Here is an 18084-nt window from a genome sequence, read left to right as displayed (position 1 = left end):
AGAAAATATTTTTGAAGGCATTGTGTCATTGAGGTTTAGCTTTCAATATGACACTTAAGAAGTTTAATTCTACTCTAATTCTTGAGTTTTTGTATGAAACTGCTTCTTCTCTTGGGAGCTTCATAAAAGAGGGCCTGGAGTACTCAGAGAATTTCTTATATAATACATCAACACACAGAGAGGCATGGTGACATTATGGATAGAGTATAAGTTAGACAAAGTTAGTTCAAATCATTGCTCTGCCCATAACTGGCTGAGCAACAGCAGGTAAGTCTCTTCATGTTGCTGTGATATGGGAAATGTAAAGAAAAGATGGCCACCCAGTCCCAGAGGAATTTTTCCAACTTCCTTTTCCTGGAACCCTACCTTTCCCACACATGTGAATCAAAAGACTGCCAAGTAAGTGGAAGTAACCAATGTATAAATCTACCTGGCTGCCTTTGTTCAGGGCTCAGACTCTGGAGAGTGACTCTTCTGAGCCTGCGGGTATAAATAAACCTCCTTTGATTCTTAGCTTGCTCAGTGCTGCTTGGTTCTTCCGGGTACATGGGCCGAAATCCGCAACAGCTGAGTCTCAATTTCCGCTGCTGAAAATGGGGAGAATAAAGTCTACCATCTGGGGTTAAGTAAAGATTGAAGATAGTGAGACCTATACTAGATATCTTACTAATAACTATTATCATTATTTGTGTATTACCATAAAAAAGGAATCAGCACCTTTTCCTAATTTTAATACATAACTTTATTACCTCCAACTCCTGAGTTTAAATTACAATGTTGCTTTTTAAGCTTTAAAGACTCCAATATTTTTTCTTTTTCATTTTTGAATATTAGCTCTAGTATCTTGGAAATGGCTCCAAGGGCATCTTGTCAGTGTTAATCAAGTCTAAACTTTCTGGAATATTAATAAAAACAAAAAATTCCAACTTCTTTCCAGGGGAACACAAGAGAACCCCCAAATTACCATGTGCTCAGTATCAAGGCTCTAAGGTTTTACCCTGTTCGCAAACTCACAAGTTATCCTGTACAGTTTTACTAATGCTGGTAGAAGACACAAGACTTTGTTATACATAGCACAGCTGTCAGCATAAGCTTTATGTTCTCCTAGGTCCTCCTCACCCCCCAAGTCCCACAGGGGTTACATGGAGGCAAGCCTAGGTAGATGATGCAGAGATAGTGGTTTGCATCATAGCTGAGGAATCTGAATTTAGAAACTCCAATATTTTGTAAAAAACTACAAGCAAACCCGCTCAAACTTTGCCCTAGAGAGAGATCTCTTTGTTATACTGAGCAGCATGTTTGACAAGCATCCTTGAAAGGTAGTCCAGAAATAAAGCCTGCTCACAAGAAATGCCAGAGACCATGGAGAAGTGTCTCTCACTCCCACTTTCACAGAATCCCTGTACATTTAGTAAAAGGAATAATAAAAGGCAAAATAAGACAAACTCTAGCTTTAAAGTTTTCTTTAAAATCCTTCCCTAGTTTTTTTTATTTGCACTCCATTACTTGAATCTATTTTCTTTATATAATACATGTGTATTATATATGCATATAATTTTAACCAATGTCATATTCCCAGTTTTATATCCTGTGGTAATTGCGTGGTCACCCAGTGGGCGGGGGGTGCAGAATAATATAAAATTCTATAAAAGAGTCAAATATAGCAATGTTTTTATTCAATTTTGTTTGGAGCATAGGATAAAAAAATTGCAGCAGTAAAAAAAGTTTTGCCTTTTCACTACTATTACATCTTTTTAGTTTATATTAAAATATTTTAATACTAAAGAGTTCCAAGCAGAAAACATTTCCAATGTGTAATTGTAATCCAGTTTAACAAATCACTCTTTATTAAAGAAGGGCTGCAGGGGTGGTGAGATTGGTAGTATTGATATTCTCAGAAGTTATGGCCTCATACCAAGATTCTAAAATGATATAACAGAGAGAACAAACAAAGATACTTCTAAGGTTTTAGCTTCTGGGAATAGCATTTTGATAAACCTAGTTATATCACTGTCAAATTATATCCTCTCTTACCTCTTTTCTGTTGGGTTTGATGCGGGCCTAAGTTAATTTATCCCTGAAATAGAGATGTTAGTAATTTTAAACAATTATATTTATACCAACAGAATAGTTTAATTTTCTCAAGACCATTGCAGTGCAATATACATGGGAATGTTGGACCATCATAGAAATGATTAAATGTAGAGATTTTCATTGTCCCATACATCTGGACCAAATAGCTAACAAGTCCATCTAGTCAGGCCCTTATACGCCACGTAGACCTATTTCAGGCAGAAATTCCAAAAATATTTTTCTGATTTTATAAAAGGAAACGTGTATTTCCAATGAAGCAAATTCTGGAACTTCTGGATCAATTAGTTTTCAGTAATATCTCAGAGACTCACGGAGAAAGATTTGGCCCCTGCATTTTAATAGTTGCTCATAGATAACAGCATTACTTAGAAACTTCATTTGTACTTAGCTACCTCTTCAGAAAAATGCAGGAAAATAGAGCTTTTCTTATTCCTAATTATATTCCCTTCATCATTTGAAACCTTTGGCATTTATTCAACGCTTTTTTGAGGCCTCTATATCTGAATGCTTACAGAGATTTCTCCCATTTGCCTCTGGGGGCAGAGTTACTTGAAAAAGATCAGAAAATTTGCCTTGCCACTCTTAGTCTCCCTCTTCTCCCATTCCTCCTTTATCACAGACTGGATCCAGAACCTGGGAATCAGTCCTCAAGAAATCCGGCTCAAGCTCCTGACTTGCCTTCTAATATGAGTGATATCATCTTTCCTGGCATAATGATTTAACAACCTTGGGCCTGTGGCCAGGTATACTTGGAAGCCCCTGGGGGACCACACCTGGAAATCTGCCCTGGACATCCCAGTACCCATACTGCTTACAGTCACCCTCTCCCCTGAACAGAAAGAGGAGGGAAGCTTCTTTTAATATTGTCCTTCCTGGTCTCCTTGAGGTTTGGCACAGTTTCTTCTTTAGCAGGGTTAGCTCTTCCTTTTTCAACCCTGCTGTCAAAAGGGCTTGGGTCAAGTGTGTACAGAGATGATCTATCCCAGCTTCACTGCATTTCAGGTTTTCTGTGCGTATTCCAATTCTCCAGCTATCCTGGCTCTTGTGATGTCCAAACCTTGCAGAAGGACTCCTTGTTTTCTGCTTTTCATACTTTTATTTTTTTGGCTAGCACCATGGATGTCTGAGAAGACCTGCTTGTCCTTATATTCCTATCCCTTCACCCGTCAATTTTTTCAAATAGATCAGATATACTCTGTCCTGTATTTAGCAACATCTTTTTTGAGAAACTCCATTCCAGAGAATATACCAGGCTCTATTCTAGTTCTGCCACCCTCTTCAGTACAGGTCAGTGAGCTATGTTACCTGGTACTCCAGAAATTACTCAAGAGAGGAATACCTCTGGTATTCCTTTGGGGATGGAAGGAGAAGTGGAACAATTGAAGCATTTGTCTGCCTTCGTTGTTCTGAATCCTTACACAGCAGTAAGTCTGTCAGCAGTCATCTTCTCTTAGGCTACGATTCTAGGTACTTGATGTTTCCTTCTAAACAATAATGCTAACAGGTTGACTAGGAAAGATAATCTGAGCTCTAACTATATGATTTATTACTCAACTTTGGCTTGTCCAGAGTTAATAAAAGTAGGGTCATTAGTAGATGTATAGAGCTTTTGTGAGAATTAGATATAGCTCCATGTCATATTCAGCCAGCAAGTGGACTTCAGCTCCCACAGAAGCACTTGTCTGTGCATGTCTGGGCAGGGCCCAATTTAAGCTATCAGAATGTAAAGACTCAGTTAATTTTGTGTCACATTATTACAGTAATGACATGAAGTAATGTAGTGGTGAGTTTATTTTAGAGGCAGAATTCATTTTAATCGTTTTACAAATGACTCCTGTCCTATATTTATGGAATCATTAAGAGTCTGAAGTAATCGCCTAAAGTTTCCAGTTGTACTTCATTGAATTACATGGAGGGAATGATATGCTTAAGTATATTCACAAATTTGGGATTCATGGTCTTAAGACATATCCTTGTGTGTAACAAAGGTCTATGGTATTTTCAAAGCATTTGGATAACTAATCTTTTTCTTTTATTATAAGGTTTCACATAACATAGGTTGGGTCTGTTTTAACTGTTATTATAGAAACTTACATATCTTCTTTTTCCACATTCAAAATATTTAGAGAGACCTAATTTGCACATTTATGAAATTAAACCAGTAGGGGTAGCAAAATCATGAAAAATCTAGTGTGCAATTCTAAAACAAAATCATTAATAGAGTGAAATGATTTAATTACTTATTTTATACAAATACGAAAACTGGCAAGCTAGCCCTGACATCAAATAATTGTGCAATGAGGATAACAAATCAAGAGTGTCAAGGTATATGAGTTCTAAATATTGTTGGGAAAATTTCCAAAATATATTGCCTGTCTAACATTAAGCTAAATTCTTTTTTGAATAAATCTGTTAATATACTTGATTGGCTGTTTCAAAGAATTAAGTGTATATTAAGAGCAAAATAGAAAGCAATTATCCTTAAAGTCATTTGGCCTCTTTAAATAGTATACATGGTAATAATTGAATAATTAAGAAATTTAATGCAGGTGAGTTGTACACTAATTTGGCTATGAGCATCAACATCTTGAACCATGACTATGGGAAATGCTTTTAAATTAAGCACGTTTTGATAGCTACAACTGCCTTTGTAATTCATTATTCTTCACTCTTTTCATTTTTAAAAAATCTTTAACAGCAGACTGCATGCTGAGTTGCCATAAAATTTCACTTTTAATCAGTCTATAATGGTAAGGGTCACATCTCAATATGTTAGATATAAAAGCAGTGTACCTCAGGGGCTTGGGTTTAATGTTTTACCAGCGTAGCATGGGGTAACAGTTGTTTTATTTTAAATAAAGGATTGAAAGTGACTTTTTAAAAAAGTGCTAGACTCTTGGCTATGAATATTTACTAATTGATGAGGAGAGAAAGCATGTTTTATTTTGATTAAGAGCTAGAAATTTGTTTTTCGAGTAGTTCAGGTGTATGCATAGCTGTGATCAATAATGAGCAATGATGTCATGGGAGGCGTTATTCCTGTTCTGACCGCTGTGTCCCAGCTGACACTAGATTCTTAACAATGGAAATGTATTATTAGTAGTAGGGCAACATGACATGAGCAAACAGGGGCAAAGGTTGTGACAAAACAACTTCACTCTAGGTATTGGAAGAGGATGTGAGAAGTATCTAGGGGCAATAGTACAAAAGGGCAAAGCAACAGAAGAGGAATAGTCTGGGAAGGATAGAAGCCTTGGGTATGCAACAGTGTTTCCATTTTATTTTTTATTTTTCTGGAGGTATGTAGGATAGCTACTTGCTAGGAGAGATATTAGTAATTGGAATGTCTTCCAGTGATTTGAATGTGAATAAATCTTTTCTTTCCTCTGTGGTTAGGCTTTGACTGATGAGCTGATGAACTACCGTCTTCTCATCTATTTCCTTTATGGAAGAGGTAAGACTTTTAAAAATCAACTTAACATCAGAGATGAACAATTCTGGAAACTTTTTTTTTTTTTTTTGCTTCTAGGATGTAATCAAATCTATCTTAAGAACTCCTCAAGCCTTAAAAGGTAAATATTTAGAAGCAGAAATATTTCTGACAAAGTATCAGCATTACTCCAAGTAAGAAGTGGGTGTGGTTCCCTGGAAAGACCTAGAATCTGATTGTCAGGAGACATGGATAATTCTGGGTGTCCTTTTGGCTGGCTGATGACTCTGGGCAAGTTGTACAGTGCTTCTAACTCATATTTGCTTTTTTGTTTTTAAACCTGAAAAATAAGCAGGTTTTTTTTTTAAACCTGAAAAATAAGCCATGAGGCCCCAAGATTCTCAGAAGTGCCTCATCATCTGCTCTGGAGGCTGAATATCAGGGCTCCAGATTGGCTGGCCTTCCACTGAGCCTGCTGCTAACTCAGCTTTTCATTTTCTATATGTTATATATATTAAGTCATATTAGATTGAAAAAAATAGTAATCCAGCTAAGAAAGTTCAAAAACCACTAGGTTAAGATTAAAAAGAAAATAAAATTACAGAAATTGTCTTTGCCTGGAGAGGAAATTGGAGGTTTACAGTTGTTTTCATTATTCACATAGTCGCCTTCTGACTTCCTTGTTCATGAGTTTGAACAATCAATTAAGAGAAAAGAGGTATAGTGTCTGCTTGCTCTTTCTCTTTCTCTCAATCTCAATTTCTTTCTCTCTCTTCAGCATATCAACATATCAGCGGTTCTGAATCATGAGTGGACTCTGGTTTTAAGCTGACTTCCAAATTACCACTCTGACTATGATATGATGGTTATTGCTATATTTGAGACAGCCATCACCTTCTCCAGCTTTAATGAGCTCACGTCTTATATAATATGCACAGGGTAAAAAAGAATAGCTTTAGTTACTCCCAGGCAAATTTCTCTTTGTCTTTTTACTATCTAGCACATACCAGGCACTCTATATATATTTGTTATATGAATGCAATAATTGTAATGTGCACGTGAGAAGGAAATGCAAAGGCCCAAGGTATGATATCTGTGTTGATATGCCCCGGTTTCAATTCTATATAGCTTGTGATAACCAGTAGTGAAGAGCAATGAGGACTATGCTTGATGGGCAAGAGCTAATTTTATTGAATTTGTGCATGTAATCATAAATTCAGTCTTAGGACCAGCTATGTTATTACAAAGTCCAGGAAATTTGGACAGAAAAACTGGGCAATTTGAAACAGACTAGTAAAGTAACTTATTTTGATTAGAAAACACAATCTAGGGATAAAGTTAGTTTGCAGTTTCATGAGATTGAATACTTTTTCTTTTATGCAGTTTATAAACACACAAACATTCTCTTTACGTGGGAATATCTATTTTATGACCTATTCTAAACAAAGAGAAGATTTACAGTTTACTTCTTCATTAAATAATGTTTTGTCTCTGTGTTGCAAAAATAAGAGAGAAACAAGAATAACTCTAGCAGATGCTTAAAGGTCTAAGATTAAAGACACATATAAATGTGATTCACGGAGGGTGTTCCGTGCACCTGAATGAATATTCCCAAATCACAGCTAGAAAAATTTGAGAGTAAATTGACTTAACTTAGGGTAAATCAATAGTGGTCCCTGAACTGAAGGGGAATAGATGAGCAAGAAAAAAATTTAGGTGACAGCACTCTGCTAAGGAAAATAACATTCAAGTGACTAATGAGATATTCTATTGCCTAGAGGAATTACACAGCCTTTAGCAAGGCAAAGTCAGCTTCAACTGGCAGGAGGTTTGTTTTAAAACTGAAATGAGAAAAAAATTCTGGGCTTACAAATAATGGGACGATATATTATCAATAAGGGGGAAAAAATCAGAAAATAACAACCAACTTGTTTCCCCACCACAACTGAAAGGAGGAAGAAGGAAAGCAATTTAATGTACCCTGGTCAAGCAGTTTCTCTTCTTTATCCTTATAACAGGACTTGTCAAGACCGTTCTGGAAATTGGATGAATGTAAGTAATGAATCATGATAGGCATCGGTGAAATGCTCTATATCTGTTTCTACTTGTTCATTGTTTCTTGCTTGACTTAAATTGGAGGTTTACAGTTGTTTTCATTATTCACATAGTCGCCTTCTGACTTTCTTGTTCATGAGTTTGAACAATCAATTAAGAGAAAAGAGGTATAAGTGTCTGCTTGCTCTTTCTCTTTCTCTCAATCTCAATTTCTTTCTCTCTCTTCAGCATATCAACATATCAATGGTACTGAATCATGAGTGGACTGTGTGGTTTTAAGTTGACTTCCAAATTACCACTCTGATTATGATATGATGGTTATTGCTATATTTGAGACAGCCATCACCTTCTCCAGCTTTAATGAGCTCACGTCTTATATAATATGCACAGGGTAAAAAAGAATAGCTTTAGTTACTCCCAAATAATTCTAATGTCAATGTTTCTTTATTTTTGTTGCCTTTAATGGTTATCATAAGGAAAAGATTGTTTCTCTGATTTGCTTGGTTAACTCAATTCTAATACAGTACCATTCACTATCATTTTTCTTTTTTGCCCTATATTAGGATATAGATAAATCTGCTTAATATCTAGTATTATATCCCAGAACAAAGGAAAATTAATTAACCTTAATAACCAAATTCTTAACCTAAACATTGCCTCTGCTTTAGTTCTTGTTCTAAAGACTTAGAAAGTGAGTTAGAGTTGACTTTAGCACCAGGGTTGAGTTCACTTGGAAGTTATTGATAACATAATGATCAAATTAACTGTTGAAGGAAAATGCTCAGGGTAGGAAATACCAATAATTATTAGCAAATCTCATTTAGATTTTAATGCTTTCTTCTCCCAGTAGATTGATCTGTCATAGAAAATATGGTCATAATTTCAGTGTTAGTCTTATCAAGATTGTTTAAATTATAAAGTACTTTATGTTCAACATTATTAATGTTTTGTAGGGTCCCTGAAGCTCTTATCATTCGTGACCACCAAGACTGATGAAGAGACATATATGAATTTTGGGGAGCCTCAGTGAAATGGTGAGTGACAGAGAGGAGCAACAATCCAGTATTTGCAGTAGAAGAGAAGAGAGCTGGTTGAGAAGCCATTGGTTGTTGAGTGCTGGTGGCTTCCACAGCAATGTCATGAGAATTTGATGGGAGTGAGGAGGATAGGGTTGTAGCAGTTATTATAGATTTTTAGGGGCTTAGTCATAGAACTAAATAATTTTATAGATAGAAAATTACTTCCTGATGTGATAAATGTAAATCAAGACATGCGTAAAGGAAGGGTGACCATAAACCTTGATTTTTCTGGGACTGTCGTCATTTCTGCCTATTGTCCTAGCTAATTATTGATAGCACCTGTGGTAGCCATCCTCTAAGATGGTGCCCAATGATCTTTGCCTCCTAGTGTTCACATTTTAGATAATCCCCTACCACATCACACCAACTGGTCTGTCTGACCAGTAGAATAAGGCAAAAAGTGATTCTCTGCCACTTCTGAGATTTAGATAACAAAAGACACTTTTACCAATTCCCCTCCACCCTCATTATTTATCCTTGGGGAAGCCTGGGCCTATATCTTGACTGCAACTTCGTGAAAGACCTGGAGAAAGAACCACCCAGCTAGGCCTCTCCTGGATTTATCACCCTGAGAAAGTATGTAAAATAATGAGTAGTTGTTATTTTAAGCTGCTAATTTTGGGGATAATTGCTATGCAGTAATATGTAATAATTATAGCATCCCCTCACTCCCTAAAGTGTTTTAATTTGGATAAAAATTATAAAGTCACCTATATAAAGCTGATATGTTAATAGACATCTAATTCACGAACTTAGGGATTTTTCTCTTCTATTGCCAGTTGGAGCTTTCACTATGACATTAATATGCAGACACAAAGGTTATCAGGACAGGAGCATTTGATGGTGCTGGCAGTCTAAATCTGTAGACTCAGAATCATGAAAGACAGTTTAGTAGAGTAGTTAAGAATATTGGATTTTTGAATAAAATTTGCCCGGATTTGAATTCTGGCCCCACCTTTTACTGGTCTTGAAGAGTTAACTTTTCTCTGCCTCAGTTTTATCATGTAAAAAATGGGAATAATAATAATAGTAATAGTACCTCTCTCATAAGATTTTTTTTTTTTGAGGATTGAATATGTGTAAATTTCTTACAATGATGCTTGGCATATGTAAGCATTCAATAAGAGTTATCCATTAATTTTGCAGTAAGAAATTAAGTCGATATTTTTCCTTTGTTCCATTTTTACACAAATAAATATTCCTTTTCCAATGGTATTCTCAATGATTTCTTCTTTAAATATTTGTATGTTTTTAATGTGTGCAAGGACATTAGATAGAAATATATTATCCGTTAAGGAACTTAAAAAGTAGGTGGGAAATTTTCCATATGCCTATATATATTTAATGTATATACTATATAACATAAATTTTAAATATATATCTTTATATATATATTTACATATATATAGATTATATATGTGTATATCAGCTATAAAAATATTCAACTCAAGGACTAGATGATAAGGGACAGATTGTATACAAGGGAAAATGAGAGTGAGTTAAAAAACACTGGAGTGTGGAATAAGAATGGAATAGCTCTCCTGAAAGCACTTGAAAGAAATGTAGGAACTGGAAAATCTCATGGAAGGAAAGGCTTCAAACTTGATAAAGTGTCTATCTTATTGATCTTATCGACCTTGTTGATTGCTAAATCCCTAGCCTCTCAAGCAGTGCCTGGCTTGTAGTGATTATTCAGCAAATATTTGTCAAATGAATGTGATGTCAGAGGAGGAAAACTATTAAAACAATAAAGAACAATAAGATTTGGCACTGTTTGCAATGGCAGCAAAGGACTGGATAGTAGCTAATTTGGCGGGACGAGTTCAAGATAAGAGGAGATGTTTTGAAGACATTGGGTTGAAACTTAGTTGTAGTCAGTGTAGGAAAGGCAAATTTAGTGGTCTTCGATATTGTGGTGATAGTTGAATCAACAAAGAGACAGATGAATTCTCTGTGAAAGTGGATTTGGAAAGAAATTCTTCCTCAAAGAGGTACAAAGTTGCTTAGGTCTGTGTGGGTGTGGTGTGGAAGGTGTTGTGTATACTCATACAAGTATGAGAAGGAGAAGATAGTGGAGCTAGTTTAAAAACCCATGTTAGAAAATAGATGGTGGTCAACAATATCGAATGGTGCAGAGAGATTTCTGTTTGAGAATTAAGAATGGATCTTAGATACCAGTTTCAGACTATAGAAGCAAGATTTTAAGGAACTGAGGAACACTGAAGAAATGAGGATGACACTTATAGTCAGCAATTTGAAGAGTTTGTAAAATGAACAAAATAGAATCAGAGTTAGAAAGAGCAGAAGAGCCAGTTTTAAAACTTGAGACTCTGAGTGTTGGAAGATGAAAAAGAGCTATATTAGGAGGAATTTGTTGAATATTTTACAATTATAAAGCCAGATAGTCATACAAGATTATTTTGTAAGCTTGATGAAGTCCATGCTCCTTGTCCTTTTAGACATTCTGATGAGTACAATGCATAAAAGTTTCAATTCAAAGTGGACACAATATTCTGAAGGCAATGTCAGCCAACTCTATAGAAATTAAGAAACAGGGTTATTGGAACTCCAGATCTAGGGCACTATCAACACTGTTTTGTATAAATGAGGTTCCCCCCCACTCCCGCCTCCCAAATTCTTATTCCTTGTTTTTGCAAGGGAGGTAATGAATGTACAGTTCTAGTCATCAACATTTCTTTAACACAGCTCATTTCAGTAGGAGATAATTATTTCTAACATCTCTTTTGTTAACTAATGAACATTTTGATACGAATTTAAATGGTGGTATTTACATCATTTGCCATAACTTCCTCTGGAGTGTATATTTCTTAAGTTACTTTGGATAGTAACCAACAGCCCCTGGAATACAAATTCTGATTAGGGTACCTCTGATGTTAACTAACAAAATTAACTTAAACCCATGATATATCTCACACTGTTTGTACTGAAACATTTTAAAGTAAATTGAAGGAAATACAATCCCATACAATACAAGATGCGAGAGACGCGTGATGGCTAATGAATATTTTTATGTGTAGTAGAATTATTTTTGAAGCTTAATTTAATTGTAACATATCACCAGGTAGTCAGATTATGGAGGAGAAACCATAGCATTTCCTTAATGATTGGATACTCTTTACCAAAGAACCTGTTAATTATGAATGGACAAATTGGCTTATGTAAGTTTTCAACCAGGAGATATACATATACCAACAAGCAAGGCTTGGTAAAGCTGTTATAAATAAGGCAAAAAAAAAAAAAATTGTTTAATTTTCCAGTATTTTTTAAATGTTTGTTAATCAGCAATAGCTAACTGGTATAAACATGATAATCTCATTTTTGCACAAAGAGAGAGACATTTATTTAGCATGGGTCTTTCTTCAAAATTATACCACTTTAAGAGTGAGATAATCCAGTGAATAAACATCTCAAGGTTATCTACTCCCCAAGCTTCACTTCTGTACATTTTCTCTTGATTTACAGTATAGAGTCAGTCACTAGATGTTGAGCTTTTCAGAGATATAAGTAGTGCATTTTATTAAAAAGGGCAGAAATAGAATGGATTTTTCATCTATCACAGACCTGTGCTAAAGAAAATGTTGCAGATTTTTACTGGGGGCTATTCTGTCTTAACCTTCCTAGAATGATTAATGACCACCTATCAACACCCTAAAGATCATGTGTCTGTGTATTCATTTCTTTCCCCTGTGAATTAATTTGTGTCTTTTTAAAATTGATGCCAAAGAAATTTTACATTACTAAGAGCTGAGCTACATCATCGAGTAAGCTTAACATGGAAAAGATATGTATGGAAAAAATCTAATGGCCATCCAATGTATTCTCTGGAACAATTTTATTTCCCATGAATAAAAAAAGCCTCCTATAGTATTCTTTTAAAAGCTATCTTAAACACATGTCGACCACATGAAATTTAACTCATCATTTTTTTTTCTGGAAGAAGAAAAAATAATTGAAATGTTGAATTCTGGATCTAGAATGAAAAGCACAAACTTTAGAGAAGAGGTAATATCTATTTAAATTACTTGACTGATCAAAATTATAATTTATAATTGTTTCATGAGCTAGAGTTATTCAAGTTTGTTAAGGGAAGGAGGTTAGTAGAATGAGGGCTTTATTTCCTGTCTTTATTCTTTAACTTTGGTAACCTCTGAAGGGTTTGTATGATCATATGATCATAGCAATTTCATCTTAAGTGTGACATACCCTTATCTCTGTAAAGTTAGTGTGTACTTTTGGAACAAATCCTTTAAGGCAGTAGTGTCAGTGAGGTAGTGCTTTGGCGCCTGACTAGTTTTGGTTGTGTGTCATGATGTTGTGACTTTATCCTAAAAACTGAGAGAAATAAGTAAGTCAAGAGTTTGAATTGCGTGTTGTTGATACACTTAGGGAGAACCTGGAAGTGTGAGGCATGTCTGCTTTCCTGGATGTTTGTAGACCTGAATGAAGTACATTGGCTTTGAGGGTAAATGAGACTAAAGTGGGAGTCCAAGTAGTACACCACAGTGCAGTCATCTTTGGCATCTGTTTGAAGACCATCCTGGGTTTTGAAGAAAGTTTTCGGTTCACAATCTCTCCATCCCACAGAGAAAGACTTTGATACTTCAGTACAACTTTTCTACCAGTTTTACAATTTGTGTGGCAAATATTTGTGATTGATCCTACTCTTGATTAAAGATGGGTCTTTGATTCGTTTTAGATAGTAGCAGTCCACCAAATGTTATATAATTTGCATTGGATATTGCAACTTGAACTTTATTATCACTAAGAATATGCAGATTTGACATTCCATATGCATTCATATTCATTTCTTCTATTTCATATTTTCTAGTCATCAACAGTTAAGAAATAAAGATTTTTAAGTGATATGACAAATCTGAGCTTGACAAAAATGAATAATCAGTGGGTTTTCTAATAGTCATAGTCACTTGTGGAAACAAAAAGAATGGGGTGTCATTTGTTGGTAAAGGAAAAAATTCCCCATATGATGAGGTATGTATTTTGAGTGAGAAACTGACATTTCTATTTAAATGAATGAGAGCCCTTACCTATAAATGTCTTTTATACTGAGTGACATAATGCATAATTATCTGTTACAGTTGTTGATGTGTTTTGTGTGCAGGTTATGATGTTCACTGGAAGAACATCCCACTTACAAGGTTCATATAATACAACATATAAAAAAACTTGGTGCCCCAGAGTTTTAAAAATCATTAATCATGATGAATTAAGACAGTTAATCAAGACTTAGACACTGACAAAAGATTGTCCCTGAGGATTCATACCTTGAAAACCTTTGCAAAATGATGATTTCTGCTTTCTACTTGACTGCCTCAGTAAGGCAATTCATTTTTTTCAGGAGCAGTTCAAGGTCAATGATATAACTATGTCAGCTTTAAGTGATGTTCTCCCTCACACATGTAAGCTAGACCTCCATTGTTATGACTGATGTCGAGAGTGGTACTGTCAAGAAGAAGCCATTAGATTGTTTAGGAGGAGATTAAGTAAAGAGAAAGACCAATAATATTGGACATTTCAATTTGTTTTTAAATGAAAATATTTAATTGAATATTTGTACCTTGTGATGCAGTTAAATTAAATTAAAATTATTTTTTTTACAATAAATGGAGAGTATTACCCTATAATGAAATATGCAGAAGAATTAGGCTAGACCATGGTATATCACTCTGGGAAAAAAGTCAAAGAAAATATCTAATTGGGTTAATCTCTGTAAATTTTATAATTTATGTAATTAATTTCAAATGGAATTTTAAATCAGTTTTTCTCCTTTGATTCTCCAGGGCTTTTCACAATAGCAAATTATTTCAGTGCTGTGTCACAGAGACTGGATTCTCGAAGTCCTGGCAGAGGCAAATGTCTCATTAATGTTGATCTGAGAGATACTTGTTATGAGCCTGTACCTAAGGCGGAATGCAGAGCTGATCTGCAGCTGATGAGTGGTTCCACAGTGAGGCAGGCTGAGAATGAAGACTCCCCCACAATGAGATGATGACATCTCTGTTCTCATAAAATGACCTCATAACTGGGAAAGTGAATTGAAGGACTGAGTCAACTTTCAGGAGAATTCAAGCTCCTTAAACCCACTTGGCTTGGATATATTGGAACTTGGGTAATCCTGAAATTTGTTTTAATGCCTTATTTAGTTTTATAGAGGGTTTTTTGGCTTCTGATACAACAATGTCAAATTCTTCTTTCCCAAGCTCTCCTTTTATTTTTTTAAAAAAAGTTGGGGGGTAGGGAGGGGGAGAATGCCTAAGGTTTGTGGCAAAAGTCATATTAAAAAAAGAATTTAAAATCGCCATCTTTCTCCAGCAATTATGTCTGGCCTAGAGCTTATTACTGGAATGCACTTTACAGTGAATGGCAAAGTAATAAAGAGAAAATACTACTGGAAGCAGGTGACATTAAAAATAATGATGTTTTGCTTTCATGGTCTATTTTCTAAAGAATGATGGCTAAAAGAAAATTATGCTACTTTAAAAATGAATTCTAAACACTAAACTGAAAAATAAAAGCAAAGCATTGTTATAGTAATATTAAATGATATTTTCTTCTGGAGAATTAGAAACAACTATGAAGTACTTTTTTAACCATTAATTTGTATAATCTCCAAGGCATTCTCTGCCTTTCTCACTACACCTCACCACACCTTAGGAATAAATTCATAATGTTGATTTCTGCTCATTTTTCAATGACAAGGATAAAAGTTTTGAGAACTATTTGAAATAAATTTAAAAATTGGTGACTAGATAATGAAAGTTGGTGCCCAATGAATAATGCAAATTAAAATGGCTGATAGGTTGGTATTTTTTGGCTTTTCTACTTTTAACTTTGAGATATTAAAACTAATATGTAGAGAAAGAAATAAAAAAATTTAATGTTTAGTTAACAGCAGATGAGATCCAGAAGAATAATGATTTAAACCAAGTATTCATACAATAATGTGTAGAACTCTCTCTATTTTGAAAACCAAAGCATGATAATTTATCTTATGAATTACTGATATATTACAATAGTGCTAATTATGCTTATGCTGCTATAATTAAGCCATGCTATGATTAAGAGTCTGCCTGCCTTCTCAATTATAAATAAATATTTCAAGCCATTATCTTAGGATTCCATGCTGTTTTTAGGGAAGAATTTGTCTTCGTAAAATACAAATCAAGCTTTAAATTATGTGAACCAAATTTGCAATTTTCTTCAGGTTTCATTGTGGAAAACTTTCAATTTCAGTGTGGAAATTAAAGCAAAGATTCATAGTCTTAATTCTCTTGTGCTAAGCAGAATGGGGAATAAAGAATAAACTTTTAAGTCATTGAGTATTTTTTTGTTTGTTTGTTTGTTTTTAACGCCTAGCCTACAACACTTGGTATTCCTAGGTGGTCTTCCATCCAACTACTAACCAGGCCTAACCCTGCTTAGCTTCTGAGATCAGACAAGATAGGGCATGCTCAGGGTGGCATGGCCTCTCTTGTGCTAAGCAGAATGGGGAATAAAGAATAAACTTTTAAGTCATTGAGTATTTTTTTGTTTGTTTGTTTGTTTTTAATGCCTAGCCTACAACACTTGGTATTCCTAGGTGGTCTTCCATCCAAGTACTAACCAGGCCTAACCCTGCTTAGCTTCTGAGATCAAACAAGATAGGGCATGCTCAGGGTGGCATGGCTGTAGACTAAAGCAATAAACTTTAAAAATAATAATAATGATGATGATAATAATAATAATAATAATAATAGAAAACCTGGAAAGAAATAGCTTTGGGGACTAAAAGAGTTTACTATCAATCTTTATTCTACTTCATTTGAGTTAACCTTCTCTGCTTACTTTTGAACTTAGCTGTAGAGCTGTAAATATATTGAAATAACAGTTTTTTCATGAAGAGTCTGATACCACATGCTACACACAACTCCTCCATATAGACTAAAATGAAATATCATAGCTGGCCACTTAATTTCTTTCTGTTCTAGGTGGCACCATTTAATTCAATCTAGAATTAATTTAATCTATTCCAAATGCCATTATAGGGCACAGTAAATCACCCATTTGACCTCATCACATCATCAAGAAAGATTTGTGAGTCCACCACATTCATGATACTTTAAGAGACAGTATTTCTCCTTTAAGTGATCATGTATTGAGTACAAAGCACCTGTATGTCTATTACTAGGTTCTGGGGGTAAAATGCATAGCTCCTGTTTTTATCAAGCTCATGGTCTAATGCAAGAGTTGGGCAAGTAAATAGACACTTGCTGTATATGATATATACAGTGAGAGAGAAGGTATAATGTTCTATGAGAAAGGTGAAAAAGAAGAATACTGCCTGAATCACAAGGGATGGAGGGAAGTCAGGGAAGATTCCTATAGGAGACAAAAGCCTACTTAAGTTTTAAAAGAAGACAAGATTCTGGCTAGATTAAAAAATAAAGGAAGGATATGCTGGGGAGGGGAGTCATCAGGCAGAGAGAACAATATGGGCAAAAAGATAGGATGATTATACTAATGACTAATGTGTAGTAAGTCTTTGCTAGATGCCAGTTACCTTCTGGGTTCTTTTTTATACATTTTTTCATTTAATCCTCACAAGAACAGGATGAGGTAGTGGTATAATCCCTATTTTATAGATGAGGAAACTGTGATCTTTATGTCTATGATCTTAATGTCTACTCTGCTGCACGAAATAATGTATTATAGAAACTGTACATTGTTCTGAATTCTCTTTCTTTCTTTCTTTCTTTCTTTCTTTCTTTCTTTCTTTCTTTCTTTCTTTCTTTTTCTTTCTTTCTTCTCTCTCTCTATCTCCTTCTCCTTCCTTCCTTCCTTCCTTCCTTCCTTCCTTCCTTTCTTTCGTTCTTTCTTTCCTTTTTCTTTCTTTCTATAAACATTTACTGAGCCAAGCATTGTGCTAGGTCCTAGGGGTATAAAGCAAATTCAGAAACAATCTCTTTTCAGGGAGATCTTTTGGTTTAATAGAATGGATATGGCCATGTAAACAGAGGCGAATATGATTGGCTTGCTCTTTTGATAGAAATCTCTTCAATAGCTCCTCATTTACCCCAAAATAACATCAAAGACCCTTATGATCTGACTACAGTTTATTTCTCCAGTCTTCTCCATTGTCACTCTCTACTTTACATTCTAGGCTGCAGCTCTAGTATATTATTTGCAGTTCCCCAAACAGGCTGGAGATTCAGGTTCTCCTCTCATCTGTTATAGTAGCACCAAGGGAGCTATTGAAAATATTTGTCACCTGCTATGGCATGGGAACCAAACAATCAAAACAGAGAATATCCCAGTCAGAATGGATAATGGTTATAAGCAGCTGGCTAAATATCTGTCCTGAGGTCATTATCTATATTTGGGTTCCACATATGTTTGTCTTCCCCTTTC

General features: G+C 35.0%; 1 pseudogene; it reads right to left on the bottom strand.

Moving 5' to 3' along the window:
* Window positions 1–16251: 16251 nt before the first annotated feature.
* Window positions 16252–16370, bottom strand: LOC112471708 (annotated as a pseudogene).
* Window positions 16371–18084: the final 1714 nt, after the last annotated feature.

The sequence above is a fragment of the Pteropus alecto genome, unplaced genomic scaffold, assembly GCF_000325575.1.
Source record: "Pteropus alecto unplaced genomic scaffold, ASM32557v1 scaffold38, whole genome shotgun sequence".
Taxonomy (NCBI): domain Eukaryota; kingdom Metazoa; phylum Chordata; class Mammalia; order Chiroptera; family Pteropodidae; genus Pteropus; species Pteropus alecto.
Note: the sequence above shows the minus strand (reverse complement) of the source record. Positions and strands in the feature narration are given on the sequence as shown.